Below are 12623 nucleotides of genomic sequence, written 5' to 3'. Positions count from 1 at the left end.
AATGGGAGAAAGGGCTATAACAAGGGCGGCCCGAGAACTAGCAGGCAGTTGAATCCTGGACTACGAGAGCCCTGCTGACCTGATCGCGGCTCAACCAGCTCGAAGAAGAACGCTACCCGGACTTTGGAACCTGTGCTTGAGCCCTGCTGATGAGGTTGCGGCTCCTTGAACCATCTTTGCCTGAGCTCCGCTGACGAGGTCGCAGCTCCTTGAACCATCTTTGCTTGAGCCCTGCTGACGAGGTCGCGGCTCCTTGAACCTTCTTTGCTTGAGCCCTGCTGACGAGGTCGCGGCTCCTTGAACAATCTTTGCTTGAGCCCTGTGGATGAGGTCGCGGCTCTCTGTAACCATCTTTGCTTGAGCCCTGCTGACGAGGTCGCAGCTCCCCAAGAACTACAAAACACTCCGCTCATTACTGCTCGAGCCCTGCTGACCTGGTCGCGGCTCGAGGGTACTCTGGTCCGGCTGGACCAACAGCACTACCGAAGCATCGTGGCTTGAGGAGGGTGAGTGGAACACCCAGTACCATCAACATCGACAGCAGATCCGTATCCCCCGGCTCGAGGATTGAGAGCTGTGCGCCGGATACGCTGGTGCTGGTCCCCCGTACTGAGACTGTCCTACTTGTCACCCCCTCTATTATCAAAGACTTACGAACCTTTTTACCCGAATGTAAATATATGACCTTTTAACCTGCAACGAACGTAATAACTGCTGCTTGATAAAGAACTCGTTATCAGTACTCCATTGTGTGGTGTCCATTTATAACGCAGTAGAAGTCCTGCGCGTACGATCTCGAAGGTGAAGTCCCCTCCTGCGAGGGTTTCACGTCTGTGCTCGGCAGCGCTCCTGGGAGAGGTTTCCAACTTGTGCAAAAGATCTCCAAGGGCTTGTGAGTGAGCTTGCCTCCTGTACGAAGTCCCAGGACCATTGGACTTCATCCACCTCGCAAACCACCGCTGGAAATGCTGTTTTCAGTCGCCGCAGAGGCCGGGACCTGTGTACACCTTGTACGATCGAGTCGAAGCCTGACCGCAACGTACAAAGCATCGCCAACCACAAGCAAAGCGACTCTGTGTTCACCGACCTGCACAAGCGCCGTCAACGAGCCGCCGCTCGCACCATGACTGGGAAGCACCGCTGTGTACAACGCTCCATGCATCGACTCGCAACAGGTCAGGACGACGCGCACACTACTGCTGAGGTAGAGTCCGAGAATCGCACAGAGTTGGGTGCGCATCGCATGGCCCGACTCGCACCGCTTTCAAGGACTGTACGACTCCAGCTCCCAAAGTACGGCTCATACGTCGCAACGGAATAGTTCGCACCGCATAAGGCACCGTCCCCTCAAGAAACGTGACTCTGCGTTCACTGACCCGCAGAGGCGCTGTCAACGAGCCGTAGCTCGCACCGCGACAGGAGGACATCGCCGCGTACAACGCTTTCTTTTTCAACGCATCGTCTATGACAAACTCATCAAAGCAAAGGTACTGTGTACGACTTGCACCGCATTTTGGTACGCATCGGACAGGAGTGTCCGCTGAGTTTGTTAGACTCTTTCTGGGTATTTTCATCACCGTGAGAGCCGGACGAAGGGTACGAAGCGCAGAGAACTCTAAAATACGCATTTCAACAAGAACTCTATATTGCTAAAAGTATTGCGGCCCATTTTGTCGGTATTTGGTCTTGTGCTAAGTCTCTATATAAAGATAACTATTTTTGATATAATACTAGTGTGGTGTCCATTTGTGGTGTTGTCACTGGGTTACTGTATGTGGTCACAAATGCTTAACTTGCAACGCCTCTGAAATAAATCTTGTCTGCTCGCGCCAAGCTACCTAGAGGGTGAGCAGGGGTTATTTTAAGAGGGTAATCCCCTTATCCTGACTAGAGGAGAGGGTCCCTGCCTGTCAGAAGTACTTACCTGTGCCATCAGAGACACCCAAATCTAACAGTAGATTTAAGCTTAGTTCAGTTCAGTTCTTAGATGCGACACTCTGCGTCAATGTACCTTAGGTTGCGTTGCGCTTCCACATCAAGCAATTTTTTAACATTGTAAAACTGTGTTGGCACGTGTAGCATTATTTTAATTTCTGTCACGCTGCACAATTGATTTAATAATTGTATAGTCCGGATTTTAAAACGCATGCATTTTAGTTTATTTTGCGCCGTATTTCTGGACCAGTGTGACCCCTCTCAGCCTATTGCTAGCTGAGTGGTGTTGGTACGCGGAGGCGCTCATACTGGGTGAGGCAGGTCAGCGTTCTAGGGTGGGGAAGGAGGTAGGCGGAATTGTATAAATTGAGCCCTGTGAAACGCTCTGGTCAGACACTTGTACTAGTTCGCACCGCATAAGGCACCGTCCCCTCAAGAAACGTGACTCTGCGTTCACCTACCCGCACAGGCGCTGTCAACGAGCCGTAGCTCGCACCGCGACAGGAGGACATCGCCGCGTACAACGCTTTCTTTTTCAACGCATCGTCTGTGACAAACTCATCAAAGCAAAGGTACTGTGTACGACTTGCACCGCATTTTGGTACGCATCGGGCAGGAGTGTCCGCTGAGTTTGTTAGACTCTTTCTGGGTATTTTCATCACCGTGAGAGCCGGACGAAGGGTACGAAGCGCAGAGAACTCTAAAATACGCATTTCAACAAGAACTCTATATTGCTAATAGTATTGCGGCTCATTTTGTCGGTATTTGGTCTTGTGCTAAGTCTCTATATAAAGATAACTATTTTTGATATAATACTAGTGTGGTGTCCATTTGTGGTGTTGTCACTGGGTTACTGTATGTGGTCACAAATGCTTAACTTGCAACGCCTCTGAAATAAATCTTGTCTGCTCGCGCCAAGCTACCTAGAGGGTGAGCAGGGGTTATTTTAAGAGGGTAATCCCCTTATCCTGACTAGAGGAGAGGGTCCCTGCCTGTCAGAAGTACTTACCCGTGCCAACCAGAGACACCCAAATCTAACAGTAGATTTAAGCTTAGTTCAGTTCAGTTCTTAGATGCAACACTCTGCGTCAATGTACCTTAGGTTGCGTTGCGCTTCCACAACAAGCAATTTTTTAATATTGTAAAACTGTGTTGGCACATGTAGCATTATTTTAATTTCTGTCACGCTGCACAATTGATTTAATAATTGTATAGTCCGGATTTTAAAACGCACGCATTTTTGTTTATTTTGCGCCGTATTTCTGGACCAGTGTGACCCCTCTCAGCCTATTGCTAGCTGAGTGGTGTTGGTACGCGGAGGCGGCCATACTGGGTGAGGCAGGTCAGCGTTCTAGGGTGGGGAAGGAGGTAGGCGGAATTGTATAAATTGAGCCCTGTGAAACGCTCTGGTCAGACCCTTGCACATCATCCCACTCCTGAGGTGGAAGCCGGGAGTTGTTCGTCTTTTTAACATTGTAAAACTGTGTTGGCACATGTAGCATTATTTTAATTTCGGTCACGCTGCACAATCGATTTAATAATTGTATAGTCCGGATTTTAAAACGCACGCATTTTAGTTTATTTTGCGCCGTATTTCTGGACCAGTGTGACCCCTCTCAGCCTATTGCTAGCTGAGTGGTGTTGGTACGCGGAGGCGGCCATACTGGGTGAGGCAGGTCAGCGTTCCAGGGTGGGGAAGGAGGTAGGCGGAATTGTATAAATTGAGCCCTGTGAAACGCTCTGGTCAGACCCTTGCACATCATCCCACTCCTGAGGCGGAAGCCGGGAGTTGTTCGTCTTTTTAACATTGTAAAACTGTGTTGGCACATGTAGCATTATTTTAATTTCTGTCACGCTGCACAATTGATTTAATAATTGTATAGTCCGGATTTTAAAACGCACGCATTTTAGTTTATTTTGCGCCGTATTTCTGGACCAGTGTGACCCCTCTCAGCCTATTGCTAGCTGAGTGGTGTTGGTACGCGGAGGCGGCCATACTGGGTGAGGCAGGTCAGCATTCTAGGGTGGGGAAGGAGGTAGGCGGAATTGTATAAATTGAGCCCTGTGAAACGCTCTGGTCAGACCCTTGCACATCATGCCACTCCTGAGGCGGAAGCCGGGAGTTGTTCGTCTTTTTAACATTGTAAAACTGTGTTGGCACATGTAGCATTATTTTAATTTCTGTCACGCTGCACAATTGATTAATAATTGTATAGTCCGGATTTTAAAACGCACGCATTTTAGTTTATTTTGCGCCGTATTTCTGGACCAGTGTGACCCCTCTCAGCCTATTGCTAGCTGAGTGGTGTTGGTACGCGGAGGCGGCCATACTGGGTGAGGCAGGTCAGCGTTCTAGGGTGGGGAAGGAGGTAGGCGGAATTGTATAAATTAAGATGGCTACTCCTCTGCGCAGCGGACGCGAGCAGCGGAGGCGCCGGTCCCGCGCCGAAGGAGCGCCCAAGGAAAGCCCGTCTGTGCCCGTCCGTGACAGGACGGGACCAGGGGCTAGGGAGACTGACATCAGGAGAAAAGATGACCTGTTATACGGTAGAGATCAACTGCTGGCACTTAGTGGGGGTTTGTTCTGCCCACTTATAACCCCATCTATCCCTCCACTGATTTCCTGTCCACACTGTGAAGACAAACAGGAGGGCCCTCTTTCATCTTCCACCTGTACTCCGATTACATACTCCCTAATGCTCCTGAACTGCCGTTCACTTCCTAAACATACCGTCGAAATCCACCTGCTGTTAGAGGAATATAGTCCTGATGTCCTGTTTCTTACTGAGACTTGGCTCTCAGAGGTCTCAGGCCCGGATATTGTTAGGGCCTTGCCCCATGGTTACGTGATAAGCAGGCTTGATCGTCCCAAGGGCAGGGGCAGAGGCATAGCTATTATTTGTAAGGACTTATTTAAGTGTCGCACTGTGGATAACCCACTGTCAGACTGCGAAAGTCTGGAATTCGCTATTTCCTTCTCGCCTACCTGTACACTTTCGGGTATCCTACTGTATCGTCCACCAGGCTCTTACAATGGCTTTTGTAATGCCCTCCTTGAAAAAATTTCTCATCCTAGCAGTACCTCTTCAGATTTCTCTATTATTGGGGATTTTAACATTCATATTGATGACCCTGAAGCACTGACTTCGCAAAATGTTTTAGAGGGAATGGGGGCTTTAGCATTGAAACAAATTGTGGAGGGAGCCACTCATTCTGCTGGCCATTTGATTGACCATTTTTACACCAATCTCACGGACATGCAATGGAAGGAGTCGCTATCTATTCCATGGTCAGATCATGCACTACTTTCATTTGCATGGACGCCTACGGTTGCTGTCCAGCCTTCTATAACTACCGCTAAGACAGGTCGGACTTGGTCAAAACTGCCTGTGGCGAAGTTGGCATCATCCCTAAAGGACTCCCTTCCGTTAATTAGGGAGGATAATCCTCCCTAAACGCAAAATAGTGCACCGTGGAGGCTTCAATAAAATGCCTTGGTACACCGCAGAATTGAAATGTCTCAAACTGAACTGTAAGAGGCTAGAGAGGAAGTTGAGAAAGAATTTCACCTTAGAGGATAAATCGGAATACAGAGCTATTCTTAGGACTTACAAGACCCAATTAAAATTAGCCCAAGCCTCTTTTTACCAGCTTGAGATATCTAAAGCCGCTAACTCCCCCAGGGAAATGTATAAAATCTTCAAGTCTCTGGTTACTCCGCCTAGTCCCCTGAATGAAGTGGCCGATCCTCTAAAACGGTGCGAAGAGTAAGCTAATTTTTTTAGCTCCAAGGTTGCTACCATCTACTCCTCCTTCTGTTTGAAGGAAGCTACAAATAATCTTGGACACCCCATTGAGCTCACGACTCGATTGGTCTCTTCACCTACTCTGGATGCTCTGCCCTTGATAGATCATTCCACAGTAGAAAAACTTTTGGAGAATCTTAAATCGGGCTCTCCATCGGACATGGCCCAGCCCTCCGCCCTAAAACAAGTCTCTGAGGTGGTAGTACCTATCATGAGGGATGTTATCAACTCCTCCCTTTCCACTGGAGTGGTTCCCCCACTGTGGAAACAGGCCAGAGTCAAAGCTTTATTGAAGAAAGCCAATCTTGATCCTGAGGACTGGTCAAACTATCGCCCTATCTCCCTGTTGCCAGGGATGAGTAAAATCACTGAAAAGCATGTAAATCTAGCTTTATCCGCCTTTATTGAAAATGAGGCAGTGCTGCATCCAACTCAGACTGGTTTTAGAACAAAACAGAGCACTGAGACCGCCCTGGTGGTTGTAGTGGAGGAAGCTAGGAATATTGAAGATGCAGGAGGCTGCGCTGCCTTCGATACGGTCAATCACTCCTTGTTGATCAGCCGCCTCGGCGAGGCTGGTATTTCCGGTGTTGCCCTTAAATGGCTCCAATCTTTCCTAGCAGAAAGAACATTTTCTATTTTTGATGGGGAGTATACATCAAGACAGTTCCCCTTTCACTATGGCGTTCCCCAGGGATCCTCATTAAGCCCCACCTTATTTAATATTTATATGAGGCCCCTGGCCGAGGTGGTACTTCCCTGGGGAATAAAATTGGTCACCTACGCCGATGACACCCAGCTGGTGGTCTCACTTATGAGGTCTGAAGACGGGACTTCTGGATCAAACAATCTGTCCCCCTGTCTCACTAAGGTCTGTGACTGGATGGAAACCTCATTTCTGAAACTTAACGGGACTAAAACCGAGATCATGATCATGGGTTACAAGGCTCCTCTGAACCTCAATCCATGGTGGCCGAGTTGCCTGGGTCCCCCCCCCGACCCCAAAGAAACATATCAAGAGTCTGGGAGTCTGGCTTGACCCCTCCCTCGGCTTTCAAGTGCAGGCAAGGAAGGTGGCCGCAACATGCTTTGGCCTGATTAGGGTATTAAGGAAGGTTTTGAACCTCCTTCCTCCCGATTCCAGACGACTCCTGGTCCAGTCCTTGATCATCTCCCGATTGGATTATTCTAACGCACTCTATCTTGGCGCTCCGATAGGCACTATCAAAATTCTGCAGTCAGTTCAGAACTGCGCTGCTCGACTTCTGGTTAAAGTCCCCAGACACAGTTCGGTTAAGCCTGCTCTGCGTGCTCTACACTGGCTACCGATCCAGGAGAGGATAGGTTTCAAGGCCATGTGTATGGTCCACAAATCCATCACAAATAACGGTCCTGATATTCTTGGCCCTCTAGAACCCTTAGGTCTAGTGAACCCAATCTCCTGACAGTCCCTAGGATCGAAAGATCCCGTACGGGGGGTCGGCGGTTTTCTCTGCAAGCGGCCAAATTCTGGAATAATCTTCCTGAGAGCACCCGACTCCTACCGAACCATCTCATGTTCCGGAAACAACTAAAAACCTTCCTTTTCCGATGAGTGATGGTGATTTGTCCTGGGTCAAAGCGCTGGGATGCCTTAGGGTAGCCATGCGCTATACCAAGTATATATTCATTCATATTCATTCATTCATGTCGCAGCGATGGGAAATGCGGCAAAGTTTAGATACAAAGAAATAAAGACGTGAAGATCTCCCAGATGCGGCACACTTCTCGGGGATGCGAGAAGTCCTCGGTTCGATGCGTGGACTGTAGCGGCGACACCCATACGTTACGACGGCAACAGCTCCAGCGGCGACGCTCTTCTCCCACGATGCGTGAAGCTTCTGCTTGATGCGACAACTACAGCAGCGACATCCAAGATGCGACGGCAGCAGCTCCGATGGCGGCGCGCTTCTCGGAGATGCAAGGTGCTCTCGGTCAATGCGGTACAAAGCGACAGTTCCAGCGGCGACCCTTCGGAGTTGCAACAGCAGGCACAGCGACGGCGACACGCTCCGACCTCGTTGCGAGATTCTTCTCCTGATGCGGTGCGACAACTACAGCGGCGACACCCTCCTTCGGAGTTGTGAGGGCAGCGACGGCGACACGCTTCCTCTTCGTTGTGTGTGAACATTTATACAGATAGCCGCTATGCTTTTGGAGTGGTGCATGATTTTGGCCTGCTCTGGAAGGAAAGAGGTGTTCTGACATCACATGGGATGCAGATAATGCACAGAGAATTAGTGCATAACCTTTTGACTGCGTTGACATACCCAAAAAGAATAGCTATTGTGAAATGTAGTGCTCACAAGAAAGTTACAGAGAAGGTGGGACAAGGAAATGCCTTTGCAGATCGAGTGGCACGTGAGACTGCGAAACAGCCCAGCACTACTTCCATGTATGTAGTGAAGTCGCAAGCTGAGCGGTGGCACGATGCTAGGCAAGAAGTATTAGAGATACAGAGAGCCGCTTCTGAGAAAGAACAAGAGCAATGGTCTAAAGATGGAGGATTGGATGATGAAGGTTGTTGGCGAAATAAGCAAATGGATAAATGGAAGTTGCCCATAGCTTTTGTACAACCTATGGTTCAGATGGCACATGGGCTGGCACATGTTGGAGCTTCAGCAATAGTGAAATTGCTTACGCAAGTTTGGGAGCATCCAGAAATTGCGTAATCACAGCTAAGAGAGTAGTACAATCATGTATGATTTGTTTGCAATTTAATCCTGGAAAATAATAAATAATAATAATCCACATTTGTAAAGCGCACAATCACCCGTAAGGGTCTCTAGGCGCTGGGGGCCGTCTGGAAGATTAAGCAAGCTATTGCCCAGAGTCACATGGTGCTGGGCTAATCTGCTGCCGGAGCCGGGGATCGAACCGTGATCCCCAGATTCCGGAGTCAGTCGCCCTGGCCGCGGCGCCACACCTCTTCCACGAAAAGGGACACGTAATCCTGCAGGAGGTTTTGCTACACCAACTGCACCTTTTGAAGTTTTGCAAATGGATTATATTCAGCTTGAACGCTGCAATAATCTGAAGTATGTCTTGGTGGTGGTATGTGCCTTTAGTAAGTGTATTGAGGCGTACCCCACAAAGGACAACACTGCTATTACTACGGCAAAGGTGCTTTTGAAGGAATTCTTTCCTAGATATGGTGTTTGTAGACTTTTGTGGAGTGATAACGGACCTCACTTTATAGGGAATGTTATCAAGTATGTCCTGAAAGGATTAAGGATCAAACAGAAGTTCCATGCGGCGTTCCACTAATCCTGCTGATTGCGGGTGGAAAGATACAATGCTACTCTGAAGTTGAAATTAGCGAAAATACAGGCTTCTACTTCTTTGACTTGGCCAGGTACGTTGCCACTGAAATTGTTGTCTATTAGATCAGTGCCGCATTCCTGGACAGGTCTCACTCCCTACGAGATTGTGTTCGGGAGGCCAATGAATATCTGGGGAGTTCCTAAACCATGTTCTGTATATGATGTACCTTGTGTCTTAATGAATGACTATTTGGCACAATTAACTGATAACTTGGTTTCTATTCATCAACAGGTTCGAGAAGCACTACCTGATAGATCTACAGGTGAAGGCCATGAACTCCGACCGGGTGACTTTGTCATGGTGAAGTCATTCGAGAGGTCGAGCAGTCTGGAGCAGAGGTGGCACGGACCAGAGCAAGTATTACTTGCTACGAGGACAGCAGTTCGAGTCACGAATCGGAAGAACTGGGTCCACAGTACTCACTGCCGGAGAGTACTTCCTGCCTTGGTGGAGCCTGCTGTGTTGACCGACCATCGAGAGGTTTTGACTGCGGAGAAAGGCCATGCCATGACACCTGACGGATCCGAGGAGTTTTTCCCGGACCCGACAATCCCTGGAGCATCGAGATATAATTTGAGGCCGAGGAAGGAGTTTGCAGTACCTGTGAAAGTTGTCTGAGAATTCCCTGGGTCAGTGAAACGGAGAGCCGATGTGGCATGGGGGGGGGGTCAGCCATGCATTAGAGTAGTGACACCCGTCTTGGCCCGTGGTGAAGAAATCAACGGCTACCCAGGGGTAAGAGCTCTGACGACTACTTTAGTTTCTGGAAGAATTGTCTAGTGCAGTTATTGAAATGGAGAGAAAGAAGATTTTTTGTGCTTTAGGGTTTATTGCTGCTTTGGTGATTATGGCGACAATCACTTGGTCTGTTGAGAAGACAACTCCTGCTCGTGAGTTGTTTGTTACAACTACGCCAATACCGGAGGAGCACTTCTTCTTTACGCTCCTGTATCAGGAGCAGAAGCATCGTCAATCTTATCTCAACAATACTCATAATGCCACAAACACAACCAATTGTTGGGTATGCGGGATGATGCCAGCTCATCAAAAGAAAGAACACCTTTTATACCTCTTCCTTTCTCACATAATGGCTCTTGTCGAGCCTGGTTCACTCTCTCGTTTGCAACCAAAAGCCTACAGTAGGTGGACTTCTTTTCCGTTTAAATAAAGAGTGTTATCAAGACAAAGATGGGTATCCTCAAGCTAATGGAACTAAACGGGAATGGGAGGAATACCGACCGGACAATATTTCAACGCCATATGTCTTCACCAACACAAGAGACTCTGCCGAAAGTGAACGCTTTGTGATTTTTGTTACAAAGACTAAAGCAAACTTATGTGTACAAAGTGTTAGACAGATTCCTGTTGTAATAAGTGACTGCATTACCGTTTTGAATATAGATGGAATAAATGATAGTTCTTTCCTAGCTTCACATAACACATACTTTGTATGTGGCAGTTATGGGTATTACCGACTACCAGCTGGGTGGTCGGGTGTATGTTATGTATCGTTTTTATTGCCCCCTGTATTTTTAGTACCTGCATCACATCATCGAGATCTTAAATTGTTAAGTAATATTACCATGAATCTGTATAAAAGGACATTAAGTACAGATGATGTCGATCAAACAGATACTAGTTTACAGCAATATGTGGACTTTAATCTAGGACTGTTCTTTTTTGTAGGTGCTGCATTAAATAGTAGGAAAGTGCGACGATTGACTAGGGTTGTGGAAGCTGTTACAAATCAGGCAGCTATAGCACTTGGAAATATTACTGAAGAACTGAAAATTGCAAGAGTTGTTGCACTCCAGAACAGGATGGTGCTAGATGTTATGCTTGCTGACCGAGGTGGTGCATGTCGCATCATTGGTAGTAGTTGTTGTGTGTTCATCCCTGATCACACACCGTCAGTGTATAATGCGATAAATAAACTCCATAGGATTGCTGCAGAAATTCATACAGAAAATGGTACTTGGACTTTTGCGGGATGGTTTTGGACTCAAGTTTCTGCTTGGGGCTGGAAAATATTGACTGTCCTGTGTATTATAATTGCGATCATCTTTACATGTTGTATATGTGTGCAATGTGGTCCAATATTATGCTCTATGTGCATTATTGCTTGTATACCAGCTAGGAGAAATACTGCAGATATGAAAGTACAAAGTATTTTAGACAAAGAAGTAGCTGAAATTATGAAAATTGATATACAGGATGAATATTTAGACTATCCCAGGAAGTCGAATGTCTTCAGCTAATGCTGAAAGGGTCGTATGTTGTAATTTGACAGCGATTAGATTAAGCATTAGCAGAAGACATGCTGTATTTGGCAACTATCGTAACAATTCAGTCGACTCCATTTTGTATTTGCGGCAGCCATTTTGTCTGTCATATGCTGCCATGTGCTCACCGTGTGTTTTGTCCTACTTCCTGGTTATCTGCGCTCGAAATCTGGCCAGCAACAGGCTATATTTAGTATCTCCTGTTTTAGCGCATGCCCAGAGTCTGCAGATGTTAGTAATTAGTTCCAGATAGGAATGTGTTTTCGAAGGTCTCGAAGGTCTCGAGAACCATTAACTCCGCCCACTCATCGATTGTGCTTCTAAAATGTCCTTATATGTATGTAAAACTCATTCGTGTGTTTTGTACCACCTTCTTTGAGCCCCCTCTTTGTGTATAAAAGGGGCCATGTGCTTTAGTTCGGTGTGCTACTCCATACAATACTGAAGGGTGTTGTGTGGACTGTAGTACCACCTCCGGAGGTTAATAAACTATACTTATCTATTTTCCAGGTCTGTGCCAACTTCTTCCTATGGTCTGAGGACTTTGTGCAGAGAAGGGCGAACCCCTTGCACTGGTGGGCCTTGCTGAGGTTTACTTCTACACTGGATAGGCCGCACCTCCACTGCACCCCCAGCCCAGGACAGGTCTCTCCTCCTTAGCACAGTACAAACCTCACCTCTTCTGCACCCCCTGAACAGGTGTCAGGGTGCATCAAAAAGTAATTAAAGCTCTTCTTTGTCTCGCAGTATCTGCCATTGAACCGGCATTGCAAAGATCACCCACTCGGAAAAGGTCGCGGGCGATTATAGTGCGGAACCGGGCCTTCTCCCCTACACTACCAACAGGGAGGACCGCAGTGGAAGTTTCCGGTCTAGTCCTGAGTTCCTGGACACGGGCGCGAGGTCTAGACCAGCTGTGAAGTGCGCCGGTTGATTTTAGAACCGAGGCACCAATGGATTTTCAGAGATTAGTTATGTTCTTTCTGTAGTCTAGTTAGATAGAAATAGCGCAATTTTGTGCCAGGCTTAGGCGCATGTTCGAGCGCTTCGGTGCGTCGGTTAGTTAGTTCGGTAATTTAGAACTGGAGAGAAATACCAATTTAAAGTGAATAGGAAAAAAGAAATATAAAGAGAAGAATTAACCCTTACCCATTGAATACTTCAGTTCCTGATTTCTTCGTTGCTTGGTTGATGACGGAGGATCCAGAAGGTTTCTAAGGGAGAAGTAAGAAGAATT

The 12623-nt window shown here is 47.5% G+C and overlaps 1 protein-coding gene across 3 annotated transcripts in view; it reads right to left on the bottom strand.

Moving 5' to 3' along the window:
* LOC144807637 (uncharacterized) overlaps positions 1–12623 on the bottom strand; it is an 83531-nt gene that overhangs the window by 49419 nt on the left and 21489 nt on the right. Inside the window, exon 1 of one of the 3 annotated variants that reach the window (XM_078673257.1) lies at positions 12536–12586. The exons of the other annotated variants lie outside the window; for them this stretch is intronic. The gene's annotated coding sequence lies outside the window, so the exon portion shown is untranslated. Of the gene's footprint in view, positions 1–12535; positions 12587–12623 lie in introns of those variants that run through there. 3 annotated transcript variants of the gene reach the window in all.

The sequence above is a fragment of the Lissotriton helveticus genome, chromosome 1_2, assembly GCF_964261635.1.
Source record: "Lissotriton helveticus chromosome 1_2, aLisHel1.1, whole genome shotgun sequence".
Taxonomy (NCBI): Eukaryota; Metazoa; Chordata; class Amphibia; order Caudata; family Salamandridae; genus Lissotriton; species Lissotriton helveticus.
The sequence above is the reverse complement of the archived record's forward strand: the minus strand, read 5'-3'. Positions and strand labels throughout refer to the sequence as shown.